Here is a 14,428-nt window from a genome sequence, read left to right on the forward strand (position 1 = left end):
CGAGGTCAACCCTGACCAAATCAAAGCCATCGAGGGGATACCAGAACTCTTGACCACCAAGAAACAAGTCCAAAGGTTGACCGATCACATCACCGCTTTATCGAGGTTCATCTCGCGGTCGTTGGATATGTTCAATAAATTCTTCGGCGTACTCAAGAGAGATAACGGCCTTGAATGGACATCCGAATGCGTCTAGGCCCTGCGAGAACTAAAGGCATACCTATTATCTTCGCCTCTTCTTTCAAAACCCGAGTCGGGAGAGCGTCTCCTCGTCTATCTGGCCGTATCCAAGGTAGCTGTAAGCGCAGTCTTAATTCAAGAAAACAAAGGCACGCAATCTCCCATCTATTACATTAGCAAAACACTCATTGACGCCGAGACGAGGTACCCACACCTCGCAAAATTGGCTTTGGCCTTAGTCATAGCTTCATGAAAGCTTAGACCGTATTTCCAATGTCACCCCCATCTCATCCATCACGACCTTCCCCCTCAGAAGCATTTTACATAAACCCGAACTATCGGGAAGGCTGGCCAAGTGGGCCATTGAATAGAGTGAGCAAGATATCACTTATCAGCCGCGAACGACGATAAAGTCACAAGTACTCGCCGACTTCGTAGCCGACTTCAGCGCAAAGATAATGCCTGAAGTCGAAAGGGAAGTCGTCCAAACCTCCCTCCAAACACAAGACCTCTGTGTCCTATACACCGATGGCGCATCCAATGCGTCGGGGTCTGGAATAGGACTCGTACTCGAAGTTCCAAAAGGCGAAGTAATTCGCCAGTCCATAAGGTGACCGAATATGACTAACAATGAGGCCGAGTATGAGGCCGTAATTGTAGGTCTGAGACTAACACTCAGATATGGAGAAAAATGGTTGAAACTGCGTTGCGGTTCCCAGCTCATTGCCAATCAAGTCATGGGGACTTTCCAAATCAAGGAACAAAGGTTGCAAAAATACCAGACCAAAATCTGCAAGCTACTGCTTGAGTTCGACGAATGTTAGCTTGACCAAATCCCACGAGCACAGAATGTCAAGGCAGATGGCCTCGCCTAACTAGCCACAACCACCAAAAGCATCACAATCGGAGACAAAAATATGATCCACCTCCTCAACTCATCACTAGACCAAGTCGAGGTAAGAACCATAAACTTAAGTTGGGACTAGCGCAATTGTATTGTCGCATACCTGCAGGACGGTACACTTCATAACGACCAAAATGAGGCCAAACAACTAAGAATGCAAGCGGCCAGGTACAGTATCCTCTGCAACAATCTGTACAAGAGAAAATACGGCGGCCCTCTGGCGAAGTGCTTAGGCCCGAACCAAACTCAGCGCGTCCTTGAAGAAGTTCACAAAGGCCATTTCAAGGCTCACTCCGGCAACCGACCACTGGTCAGATGCCTCATACGGGTGGGATATTACTGGCCCACCATGAAAAGGATGTCGCAGACTTCGTAAGGCGATGCGAGCAATGCCAAAAGTATGCCCCAATGATTCACCAAGCAGGCAAACATCTCCACTCAGTCACAACCCCTTGGTCATCCATTAAATGGGGAATGGACATCGTGGCCCCACTACCAGCAGTGCGAGGCAATGTACGATTCATTTTAGTTTTAACTGACTATTTCTCTAAGTAGGTGGAAGCAGGAGCATTCGCCCAAATACGGGAACATGAAGTAATCACCTTTATATGGAGAAACATTATCTGCTGATTTGGCCTTCCCAAAGAAATCAACTATGACAACGGACCCCAGTTCACAGGAAAGAAAACCGTCGAATTCTTCAAGAAATGGAATATCAAGAGGATACTCTCGACCCCGTACCACCCCTCTGGTAAAGGACAAGGTGAATCATCCAACAAGTCAATACTAAATATCATGAAGAAGAAGCTCGAAGACGCTAAGGGACTGTGGTCGGAAATACGACCAGAAGTATTGTGGGCCTACCAAACAACTCTGAAAACAAGCACAGGAGAGACGCCCTACTCTTTGGTCTACGAGAGCGAGGAAGTAATAACAGTCGAGGTCGGAGAACCCAGCCTAAGGTACTCCCATGAGAGCGGCACGCGTAACAATGAGAGCAGAAGGTAGGAACTCGCCGAAGTTGATGAATGAAGAGATATGGCCTACATAAGAATGGTCGCCCAAAAGCAACAAGCGAACGCAATTACAACAAGAAAGCAAAGGTCAGGCCGCTCAAAGTGGGGATAACATACTGAAAGCTAAAACTCAAGCGAGCAAAGATCCTAGGGAAGTCAAGCTGGGAACAAATTAGGATGGTCCATAAAAAATCATAGCCGAAGCAAAAAAAAGGTTCATTCCAATTATAGACAATGGAGGGAAAACTACTACCAATTAGAATATTAGCCACCTCAAATACTTCAACTTCTGAGAGAAAAAGCATCCCCCAAGTAGTACACGTTTTCCCTCACTTGAGTTATGTCCCATTTGGATTTTCTCAAGGAGGTTTTTAACGAGACGGCGAATGGAACGTTTCGAGTTAAAGTACACGAAGGTAGGGCCGTGGTTACTAGTTCATTACTCGACCTCTCACTATTCTCCAGATCGACCAATGAAGGGACTAGATAGACCGGGACTGGGATTGGAACGCCAGCCAACACCCAAAAATTCCCTCCGTAGGAGGTCGTGAAGGCACCTAGTCTCTAAGACTAGGTAAGCCTATCAATGTGGAATAATGATAGATATCTGAAATAAATAAACTACAATTCAAATAATTACAACTCCCAAAACCTGATAGAAATAAGTCACAAGCTTCTAAGAATTTATCCTCAATGTCTCTATATATCAAGGTCTAAAGAAAAATAAAGAAGCAATATGATAATTATAGAAGGGGACTCCGGAGTCCGCGGATGCTGGCAGATATACCTCGAAGTCTCCGTACACAGGTAACTCACTGATGTCTGGGTTGGTAAGATGTACCTGGATCTTCACAAAAAGATGTGCAGAAGCGTAGTATGAGTACACCACAACGGTACCCAGTAAGTGACAAGCCTAACCTCGGTAGAGTAGTGACGAGGTTAGGTCAGACCCTACTGGAAAATAAATAATGGCATGGTAAAATGTTTAACAATATAATAAGATAAAATGATAATGGAAATGAATCAAGTAGTATGTCACCATTTAATTACACCAAATAATGGCAATTAATACCTCGTGAAAAAAAATAGAATTCTTTTCAACTTTAAGAAAATCACAACAATAATCAAAGGCAACTGCGGCCATAAATCAATATCAACAAGGGAACTCCCGAGGTACCGCCTCGTAGTCCCAAATCATAAATAAATTCACAATATCTCATTTCCTTATAGCACCCCGGGAGCCTTCACAATTTATTTTAAAGAAAATATTTTTTTTCGAAATAGCATCCCGCGTTTTAGCCATCCTTATCACACCGCATGACTTCTAGTAGTTTTCCCTACTATCCACGCATATCAAGCCACCCTTATCTCACCGCATGCGTTTCAACACCCAAACCTTATACCACCGCATGCGTATCAATATCACAATATATCACAATTTGTACCTCAAGTGCCCAAATATTTTAATTTGCCAAAATAAATCAATAACAATATTTTTCCATAATAAAGAGCTCACGGCTCATGCCAAAATAATTCATGATAATATTTTTTCACAATAAAGAGCTCACGGCTCCATCACAATTAGTACGAAAATCTCACAAAATATTCAGCAAATATAATCATTCACAAATTTACTATCTTGTTTTAAATATCAAAATTTTAAATGTAAAATACTTCATATTTAATAATATTTAAATTAAGAAATTCATCCTTCAAGTAACGCACAGAACAAAAGAAAATAGAGTTTCAACTAAACAGGTAAAACACTTAACAGGAACAAGTCAGGCAAATTTAAAATACGAAAATATATTAATGATGATGAATATAACAGAATAAAATAATTTAATTTATATACAACAGTGCTCTACACAATTTAAATACATAATCTTTCACATTTAACCTGTGTATACACTTGTCACCTCGTGTACACGACTTTCAACATATTGCAATTATCACATCAATACCAATCCTGGGGGAATTTCCCTCACACAAGGTTAGACAAGTCACTTACCTCGACTTGCTCCAATTTAACCAAGTAGTATGCCTTTTCCTCGACTTTCCGACTCCGATCGACTCGAATCTAGTCATAATTAATTTAATACAGTCAACAAAAATTATAGAATCAATTCCATAAGAAATTACTACATTTTTCAATAAAAATCCGAAATTAACTCAAAAATCGTCCATGGGGCCCACGTCTCGGAATCCGGCGAAAGTTACGAAATATGAACACCCATTCAGCCACGAGTCCAACCATACCATTTTTACTAAAATCCGACATCAACTTGACCTCCAAATCTCAAATTCTTTGAAATCCCTAGGCCCAAATCTTCTAATTTCACCTTAAAAACATGTAATCTATTCGAAATAGTCAATGATAATCCAATATAATTGACTAACAATGATCACATGTGAATTACCTCAAGTTCGTCCGTGAATTCTCTCTGAAAAATCGCCCAAAACCGTGTTGAAAATGTCCACAAAAATGTCGGAACCCCTCTGTTTTGTAATCTGTCAGGGCTTTCGCACCTGCGATGCACGTGACCGCATCTGCGCTTTCATAGATGTGAAGGCCTCCCTCGCTTCTGTGGCTAGCTTCGCTTCTGCGATCCCTCGTACGCATCGGTGGGCTCGCAGATGCGGTATTTTCCTTCGCATCTGCGGCCACTGCCCACTCTCCCTTTTTTCGCTTCTGCGCTCCCACGCTCGCTTCTGCGAGCTCACACCTGCGAGCCAAATTCCGCAGGTGCGATTGTATCAGTAGGCAGCAACAAGTTCAATTGTTCTAAGTCCAAATTTGATCCGTTAACCATCTGGAACATGCCCGAGCCCCTCGGGACCTCAACCAAATATACCAACAAATCCTAATACATCATACGAACTTAGTCGAGTCTTCAAATCACATCCAACAACACTAAAACACGAATCACACATAGATTCAAGCCTAATGAACTTTGAAACTTTCAATTTCTACAAACGACACCGGAACCTATCAAATCAAGCCGATTGACCTCACATTTTGCACGCAAGTCATAAATGACCTAACGGAGCTATGCAAATTTTCAGAACTGGATTCCAATCCCGATATCAAAAAGTCAACTCCCCGGTCAAACTTCCAAACTTAAATTCCTATTTTAGCCATTTCAAGTCTAATTTAACTACGTGCCTCCAAATAATTTTCCGGACGCGCTCCTAAGTCCAAAATCACCATGCTGAGCTATTGAAATCATCAAAATTTTATTTCGGGGTCGTTTACACATAGGTCGCTATCCAGCCTACCTTTTTAACTTAAGTTTTAAATTTTGGAACTAAGTGTTCCAATTTATTCTAAAAATATCATCGGACCCGAACCAATTGCCCCGGAAAGTCATATAACAATTATAAGGTATAGAATGAGCATTAAATAGGGAAACGGGGCTACTACTTTTAAAACAACTGGTCGGGTCATTACAAACACCCAACAATTTGTAAATTTCTCCAAGTATGTAACAAAAGCAACAATGTCAAGACAATAAAATTTACACTTATCAGCACATCCTTCTCGCATTCAGGTTATGTTTGACCCCGCTCGAACTAACACCTACCGGCCCTCGACCGTAACTTAAATGAAAGGTTATGTTCGACCTTGATCGAACTAACACCTACCGACCCTCGACCGCAACTTAAATGAAAGGTTATGTTCGACCTTGCTCGAACTAATACCTACTGGCCCTCGGCGTAACTTAAATGAAAGGTTATGTTCGACATTGCTCGAACTAACACCTACCAGACCTCGACCGAAACTTAAATGAAAGGTTATGTTCGACTTTGCTCGAACTAGCACCTACCGACCCTCAGGCGCAACTTAAATGAAAGATTATGTTTGACCTCGCTCGAACTAACAACTACCAGCCCTCAATCATAACTTAAATAAAAGGTTATGTTTGACGTTGCCCAACTAACACCTACCAGCCCTCGACCACAACTTAAGGAAAGGATATGTTCGACCCACCTCAAACAAACAGCTATCAGCCCTCGGCCATATCTCAACACGCAAAAAAGATAAAAAGGAAGCAAACAACGCGTAATCAGCTCCAAGGCCACAACCAATAAAAAGATAACACTAACAAAGGAAAGATTAAAGGCAGTCAAACTATAGAAGCCCACAGGAAAGGAAGAAGATGCAGAGAATTCTTCTTCTTCCTCTTCTTCTTCTTCTTTTACAAAGGCTCGTGAAGACGCCGACAAAAATACATAAAAGTTTAAAAAAAAAAAGAACAAAAACTACTGATCGCCACCATCATGATCTTCTGCACCTTTACCGCCTTGGCCACCGATGCCCTCGCCATCTTGATCGTTCTTGCCATCGTCGCCTTTGCCCTACGGATAAGCGGTATTGTACCAGGCATCCTCCTCAAGCCGATCTACAAACTCATTATCACCCTCGCTGGCCTCAGGCATAGTAGGATCATACCCACAAGCGACTTGAGCTTCACGAGCCTTCACGTGAAAACCTTCAAGGGCAGCATCAAAGACGGAACCTGCCGTATGCAAATCTCAAAAGATATCTAACTGGGCCTCGGCATGAACCCACTCCTCATATAAATCCCAAGGAACATTGGGAAAATTTGAAGCGCGGGAAGAGGATGGTTGTGCCAGTAATTGGGCCTTCTCGGCCTCCAAAGCAACCACTGGATCATGGAGAATAAAGGTCTCTCTTTCCAACTCTCCGATCCTTTCATCGAGTCATTCTTCCTTGAGCCTGGCCGTTGTTAAATCATTCTCCCGATCAGAACGGAGAGTTTGAATCACCACCGCCTAATTCAAAGCCTCCGACCACGCCGACTCCGCTTTCTCCAGCTCTTCCACTTTTTCGGCGACCTCACCACCAAGGGTTTCCACCCTGAATTAGCACTCCTCGAGCTGGTCGTGCAATGCAACTACCTGAGCTTGGAAGTCGCTGCATCGAACCTCGACCCCCTTGCTAAGCTCGAGTTCTTCTTCTTTGCTCCTCAGTGTCCCCTCCAGGATGCTACATTTCCCCACCATCCGCACCAGCTCATCGTCCCTGGCTTTCAAATCTTCCCTCAGTTAGCGCATATTGCCGCCTTCACGGAGCTGACACCGCAGCTTCCGATACTTCTCAAGGACCCCAAATTACTTGTCCCTCAACTTCATATATATATATATATATATTTACACCTATGCTCCCTACAAGCACTCTCAATCTCTAGGACAACCATCTACAAAACAAACGATGAAAATTAAGAGAATATAAAAGAGCAGAACCAAGGAAAAACAACTAACAACAGAGATACTTACCCGAAGGGCGAGGTCGGCAATATTGTTCGACAAGTCGTAGCCATTTATACTCTTGAGGGTCGTTCCATCAATATCATAACTGAGAGGGACAAGGGACATGATAATCTTCTCGGTATCCATGAGAAGATTACGGTCTATCGGGATAATAATAGTTCTCAAACCCCTCTCCAACATTACTTCGAGCTGAGTGAGTCCCTCGTCAATCATCCTCAGCTCTTCTGCATCCATGTCAGAATCGGATCCGACATCTTCATTAGAAACGGCCTCACCTCAATCATCTGCCAAAGGAGGCGCATCCGCCACAACACCGAAAGACGAGGCCTCATCGCATCCTGGAACAGAAGGGCCGTGACGGTCCATCACATCTTTGACTTCATCCTCAATAGGTCGAACATCCATATCTTTCAGCCCAACAACCTAAGGATTAGCCTACGGGCTCTACCAGATCATCATTGTGGCCTTCTCTAGAAGGTCAAAGCCGATATCTCCTGCATCAACAGCCGTCGACCCTGCTCCCACGATGTCCACGGCCCTCCTCTTGTAAGGCATCAAGTCCCCACCATCAGTCAATGACTCGTCTTCTTTATATATGACACTGTATAAAGGAGAAACCGAAGGCTCTGTGGTCAAAGTCTCCACGGCTGAAGAAGGAATAGACACCGGCACAACAACAAGAGTGACTGAGATGCGAACAGGATCAGTCCCAATCATAGAAGGGGCAGGATCCGAGGATGCAGTAGCTTTTCTCTTATGGAAGGAGGGTGGGGGAGCTCTAGACCTCCTTGAAGATCCCCTGGTTGAAGCTGAGAAAAACACAAGGAGAGAGGAAAGTCAGCAAAGGTGAACAAAAGGAAAAGAAACTCGAGATGCCAATAATAAGAAGAACTTACCAGTTGAAAGGGGAGCAGGTCGAAACTTCTTTAAGAAACCCGACCATTCACGAATCCCTACAATATGAGGAAGAAGTCGACCAACCCAATCAGAAATGTCAACAACCGAAGAAGGAGGCAAAATTTTGGCTACACGAGTAAGGGACGAGAAGTCAAAGCCCACGACCGGGCACAAGGGAAAAATTAAATACCTATAGGGATATTGAATACTTACGAGTATAATTCCAAGCCTCTAGGAAACCGTCTACATTGACCACCACGTCTTCGATTTTTACGAAGAAGAAATTGAACCAGAATTGGTGGTTGGCCTTGTCATCCATCTTCATTACCAAGCACTTACCTCCTCGGTGGTGAGGATTTACTATCGCCCCCTATAAAAGCTAGGGGCGAAGAGATGTATCAAATGTCAAAGCGTCAGTTCGACCCCGGCTAGCTCGGTAAATTTTGGTGAGCATCCGTATAAGTTTGTAAACGTACAGCACGAGCTGAGCTGGGCAAACGCCATAGTAACATCAGAATTCTTCCGCCAACGGAAGAATAGGGAGAGTGTAGCCTACTTGGAATGGGTAGGCGTAGAAGGCGTAGTACCCAGGACGGTGAGTCTGCACCGCATCCCACCCCGCCAGAATCAACTCAACATGGTTGGAAATACTGAATTTAGCCCTAAGCTCTTCCAATTCCTTCACCGTCATCACTGACTGGAAAACCCCAGGTTCGACATCGGGGGACGTGGTGAAATCAGACCGGGAATCGAGGTTATGTGGAATTATCTCTTCCACCAATGGGAAGGCTCCATCATCAGTGGTGGCAGGAGATAAGTGAGGATTTTGACTACTTATTTGCGCCTTTTGACTTTCGTTTTAGTTCAAAAATGTTTAAACATATTCCCGAAAACTAATGAAATATGCTTACTTGTAGGAGTACTGAAAAATGAGCCATTATGATGAAATCCAACTCAAGAAGGAGTGCTTTTGAACAAGGACAAAAATCAAGCACACAGGCTCAAGTACGGACCGCAGAATTCTATCTGCGGCCGCAGAATATGAAGAACAATCAACAGAGCTTCAGTGTAAAGTGTGGAACGCACAATAATTGTGCGGCCGTAGAAGTCAAAGTTCAGAGAGTTTTAAATTCAAGCCCAACAAGAACTGTGGACCGCACTATAATTGTGCAGTCGCAGAAATCAAATATGCGGCCGCACCCAGAATTATGCGGGCCGCAGAACTCAAGAGATGCAACCGTAATCCAGAATTGTGCGGTCGTAGAATCCACTCCTGTCAAGAGCTGAAGAAAAGTCCGGACCGCACACAAAATTGTGTGGCCGCAGAACCTCCGAAATGGCAATTTTATCCGAAAATTTTAGCTTTGTATAAATAGATTACTTTCACGAAATTAGGTCAAGTTTTGAATACCAGAAAGTCTGTAACCATTTTTCTTTACTCTTTTAGGCAAATTTAGTTTATATTATTGATTTTACATTGGACTTTCATCTATTAATCATTTAATAAGAGTTTTAGCATCTTTTCTTCTTTATTTTCTTTATTACCCACAATGAGTAGCTAAATTTCTAGCTAGGGTTGTGACCCAACCTTAGTGTGGGAACCTAATGGGTGTTTGATTTAAGGCTTGTTTATGGTTGGGTATGTATTATTTAGACTCGTTCTTTCTATAATTGTAGAATTAATGGTTGCAAACATTGGTTCAAGCCTATTTGACTTGGTTTACACTTGAGAGAGAGAGACTTAGTCTAGGAAAACTTGGCTAACAAGAGTTTGGGATGAAATCAAGAGATTGATAGTCCCAATTAAAGGGTTGAAACTAGAGATAGTAAAACCCGACTTGAGAAATTTGTCAATTGTTTAGTTCAATACCCATTTGAACTTGAGAAAGACAAATTGGGCAAAACCACTCTCTTACCGAGAGGTATTGAGTGAGTATTTGAGTGTTGATTTCTATAACACATCCCGACCAACGAAACTCGCCCTAAAGCCCACAACCCGTTAGGCAAACACTTAGGTGGAAGTCACAACCCTAGACCCTTTACAAATTTGAAAACCAACAACAAAAACATTCTTCTCTAGTTTCAGATTTTTCAATTGCAATCCTTAGTATAATTTTAACATTAAAATCAAAACAAAGTTTGTGGAAGTACAACTTAGACAATTCACGTGCTTAGACCAAATACATACCACTAATCCCATCTACACTCCCTATGGATTCGATTCTGACTCCTAGTTGGGTATTATTATTGCAATCGACCGCTTCACAACCCCAATTTGAGGTGTGACTTGGGCGAGACCTATTTTTGGCGCCGTTGTCGGGGAGCATAAAAAACAGATTTAGCTATATATTTGGGTTTGTGTGTGAATTGTCTTCTTTTCCTTCTATGTTACTAATCTTTTTGGTGAAACAAGTGTAGGTGAAACAATGGCTCTCAACAACAATGATCCTCTCGAAAACATGCCTTTGGGGGATGTGGACGTGGAAGATGACCAAGTTGAAGATGTTCCTCCTGAACCTCAAGCAAATAGACGAGGCCGACTCCTCAAGACAACATTCCCGTTCCACCCCCACCTCCACCAAGAGCGGCTCCACACCGAGTGTTGCCGAATGAATGGTATGCAAGTTCCATAGTCCCGCCCTGGATTAGGGCAGGCAACTTTCAAATCACAAATGTTATGCTCACATTGCTAGAGCAACGGGGATTCTTCACCGGGACTCCGAATCAAAATGCGTACAAACACTTGAAAGGATTTGTGGACACTTGCTGGGGGAGTAAACAGACAAACGTCTCCGAGGATGCTTTAAGGTTGAGGCTATTTCCTTTCTCACTACGAGGGAAAGCCTTGGATTGGTTAGAAAGGTTGCCAAACCATTCCATCCATACATGGGATGAATTGGCGGAGAAATTCATTGCCAAGTTCTTTTCTCCCGGGCATATAGCTACTCTTAGAGACGAGATTCTAGCATTCAAACAAGAACCCAATGAGCCTTTGCATGAGATATGAGAGAGGTACTGAACTATGGTGAAAGAGTGCTGAACAATGACATGACAGAGGCTATGATTCAACAAACTTTTTATAGGGGGATTTCATGACAACATAATATTCATCCAACTTGCCGGTGGAAATTTCATGACAACACCATATGCCGAAGCTTGTGAAATCTTAGATGAAAGGGCGGATACTTCATCGGCATTGGCAAAGAAAAGAAAATGTTCCTCAAGGTGATCCAAATATGATTTACCTACATAAAGAATTGCATGATCATGGGCAATCAATTGCCGAGTTGACCACTACAATGAATCAATTAGCCAAAGCTCAACTTTAACAAGTTCAAGGTCCTAAGCAAGTAAATGCAATGAAGGGTGTCAATATGATGGTAAATAAGAGAAGGCAAAAGGGTCAACAAGTGCAAAACCGTGCAGAACAATATGTTCAAGAAGATAGTGGGTTTGACCAAGATGAATCTTACAATGAACAAGAGGAGGAAGTAATGTGTGAACAACTTCCAAGGGCAAAGAAACAACTCTCAAGGCCCAAATCAACAACAGTGGCGATCTCAAGGTAATCAAGGGAATTGGAACAATCAAAACAACCAAGGTAATTGGAATGGTCAAAACAATCAAGGCAATTGGGGTGGCAATAGTCAAGGATATTGGGGAGGCAACAACCAAGGGAGATGGAACAATAATCAAGGGAATCGGGGGTCGGGCTTTCAACGGCCCCCGATGTATCAACAACCAAGCAACCTGCCTCCTTATCTTTCCCATGGTCCTAGATCTTCCAACAATGAGATGGGGTGAATTGAGAACATGTTTAAACAAATGATGGAGAAGAATACCGACTCCGATGCTCAACTAGCCTCACACAATACTTCAATTCGCAATTTGGAAGTCCAATTGGGGCAAATCTCGCAAGCTTTGAACACGCGTCCTAAGGAGGCACTACCAAGTGACACGGTGGTGAACTCAAAGGGTGGGAACAATACGGGACATGCCATGGCCGTGATTACAAGGAGTGGAAAAGGTGGGGATACAACCACCTCAACTCAAAGAAAAATTGTGGATGATGAACTAGTGATTCAAGAAGATGAGATTCCAAACAATTTGGTGCAAGCCAATGATGAAGTAAGAATTGATATTGATGACAATGTGGAGGAGACTCAAGGAAGTGAACCCGTCTAGGGAGCACATTGTAGACATACCGAAACCGGTAGTGCCAAAGGATAAGGCACCAATGCCAAGGCCTCCTCCTCCATACCCTCAAAGGCTTGCCAAGCAAAATGGAGAGAACCAATTCAAAAAGTTCATTGACATAATGAAAAACCTATTTATTAATGTGCCATTGGTTGAGGCTTTGGAGCAAATGCCCGATTATGCAAAGTTCATGAAGGATTTGGTGACAAATAAGAGGTCGATGAATTGTGAGACTATAAAGATGACACATCAAGTGAGTGAAATTGTGCACTCAATGGCTCCTAAATTAGAAGATCCCGATGCTTTCACAGTCCCTTGTACTATTGGAAGCGCTGACTTTGCAAAAGCTCTTTATGATCTTGGGGCAAGTATCAATTTGATGCCCAATTTAGTTTTCAAGACTTTGAGAATTGGGCAACCAAGACCCACATCTATAAGGTTGCAAATGGAGGATCGTACTATGAAGAGACCATTGGGTATTATTGATGATGTGTTGGTTCGTGTTGATAAATTCATCCTCCCGGCGTACTTTGTGATTCTTGACTGTGAAGTAGACTATGAGGTGCCCATTATTCTAGGGAGATCTTTCCTTGCTATGGTTAGGGATATTGTTGATGTGGAAGCATGTGAGCTCACTTTCCGGGTGGGTGATCAAAAGGTGATTTTCCATGTGTGCAAATCTATGAGGCAACCGAATAGCAATAAAGTTGGTTTGTTTGTGGACTTAGTGACCGATGTGGTTATTGATGATACTAGTGCCATGATGAGTGTGGATGATACTTTGGAGGTCATTTTGCTCAACCTTGATGATGATGTGAAGGATGGCTTTGTGGAATGTGTGAATGCATTGCACAGAATGTGGTCTTACACTTATGAACCCCGCAAATTGTCCTTGGATCTTGAAATGAAGACTCCTCCAACAAAGCCCTCAATCGAGGAGCCTCCCACTTTGGAGTTAAAGTCATTGCCTCCATATCTCAGGTATGAATTCCTTGGCCCTTGTTCTACTTTGCCGGTTATTCTTTCCTCTTGTTTGACTAACGTGTAGGTAGACTCCACATTGGTGGTGCTACAAAAGAGAAAGAAAGCTATCAGTTGGACATTGTCGGATATTCGGGGTATAAGCGCCGCCTTTTGCATGCACAATATTATTTTGGAGGAGGATGCCAAACCTTCTGTTGAACATCAAAGAAGACTAAATGAAGCAATGAAAGAGGTGATCAAAAAGGAGATCATAAAGTGGTTGGATGCCGGGGTTGTTTACCCCATTTCCAATAGTTCGTGGAACTCTCCGGTGCAATGTGTCCCAAAAAGGGGGGATGACGGTGGTCACCAATGACAAGAACAAGTTGATTCCTACAAGAACGGCGACCGGGTGGAGAGTGTGTATGGACTATCGCAAGCTCAACAAAGTCACAAGGAAGGATCATTTCCCACTTCCCTTCCTTGATCAAATGCTTGATAGGTTGGCCGACCGTGCTTTCTATTATTTTTTTGAAGGGTATTCCGGCTACAATCAAATTCTTATTGCTCTGGAGGATCAAGAGAAGACTACTTTCACATGTCCCTATGGTACTTTCACATTCTCGCGGATGCCATTTGGTTTATGCAATGCATTGGCGACTTTTCAACGGTGTATGATGGCTATATTCACGGACATGGTGGAGGATTCCCTTGAGGTCTTCATGGATGACTTTTTAGTGGTCGGGAATTCTTTTGTTGATTGTTTGAAAATTTTGGATAAGGTCTTGGCAAGATGTGAAGAGACAAACTTGGTACTCAATTAGGAGAAATGTCACTTCATGGTCGAGGAAGGCATTGTCCTTGGCCACAAAATTTCAAAGAATGGTATTGAGGTCGACAAAGCCAAAATAGAGGTGATTTCTAAACTTTCACCCCAACATCCGTGAAGGGAGTGAGGAGTTTCTTGGGTCATGCG

The sequence above is a fragment of the Nicotiana tabacum genome, chromosome 15 (assembly GCF_000715075.1).
Source record: "Nicotiana tabacum cultivar K326 chromosome 15, ASM71507v2, whole genome shotgun sequence".
NCBI classification, from domain to species: domain Eukaryota; kingdom Viridiplantae; phylum Streptophyta; class Magnoliopsida; order Solanales; family Solanaceae; genus Nicotiana; species Nicotiana tabacum.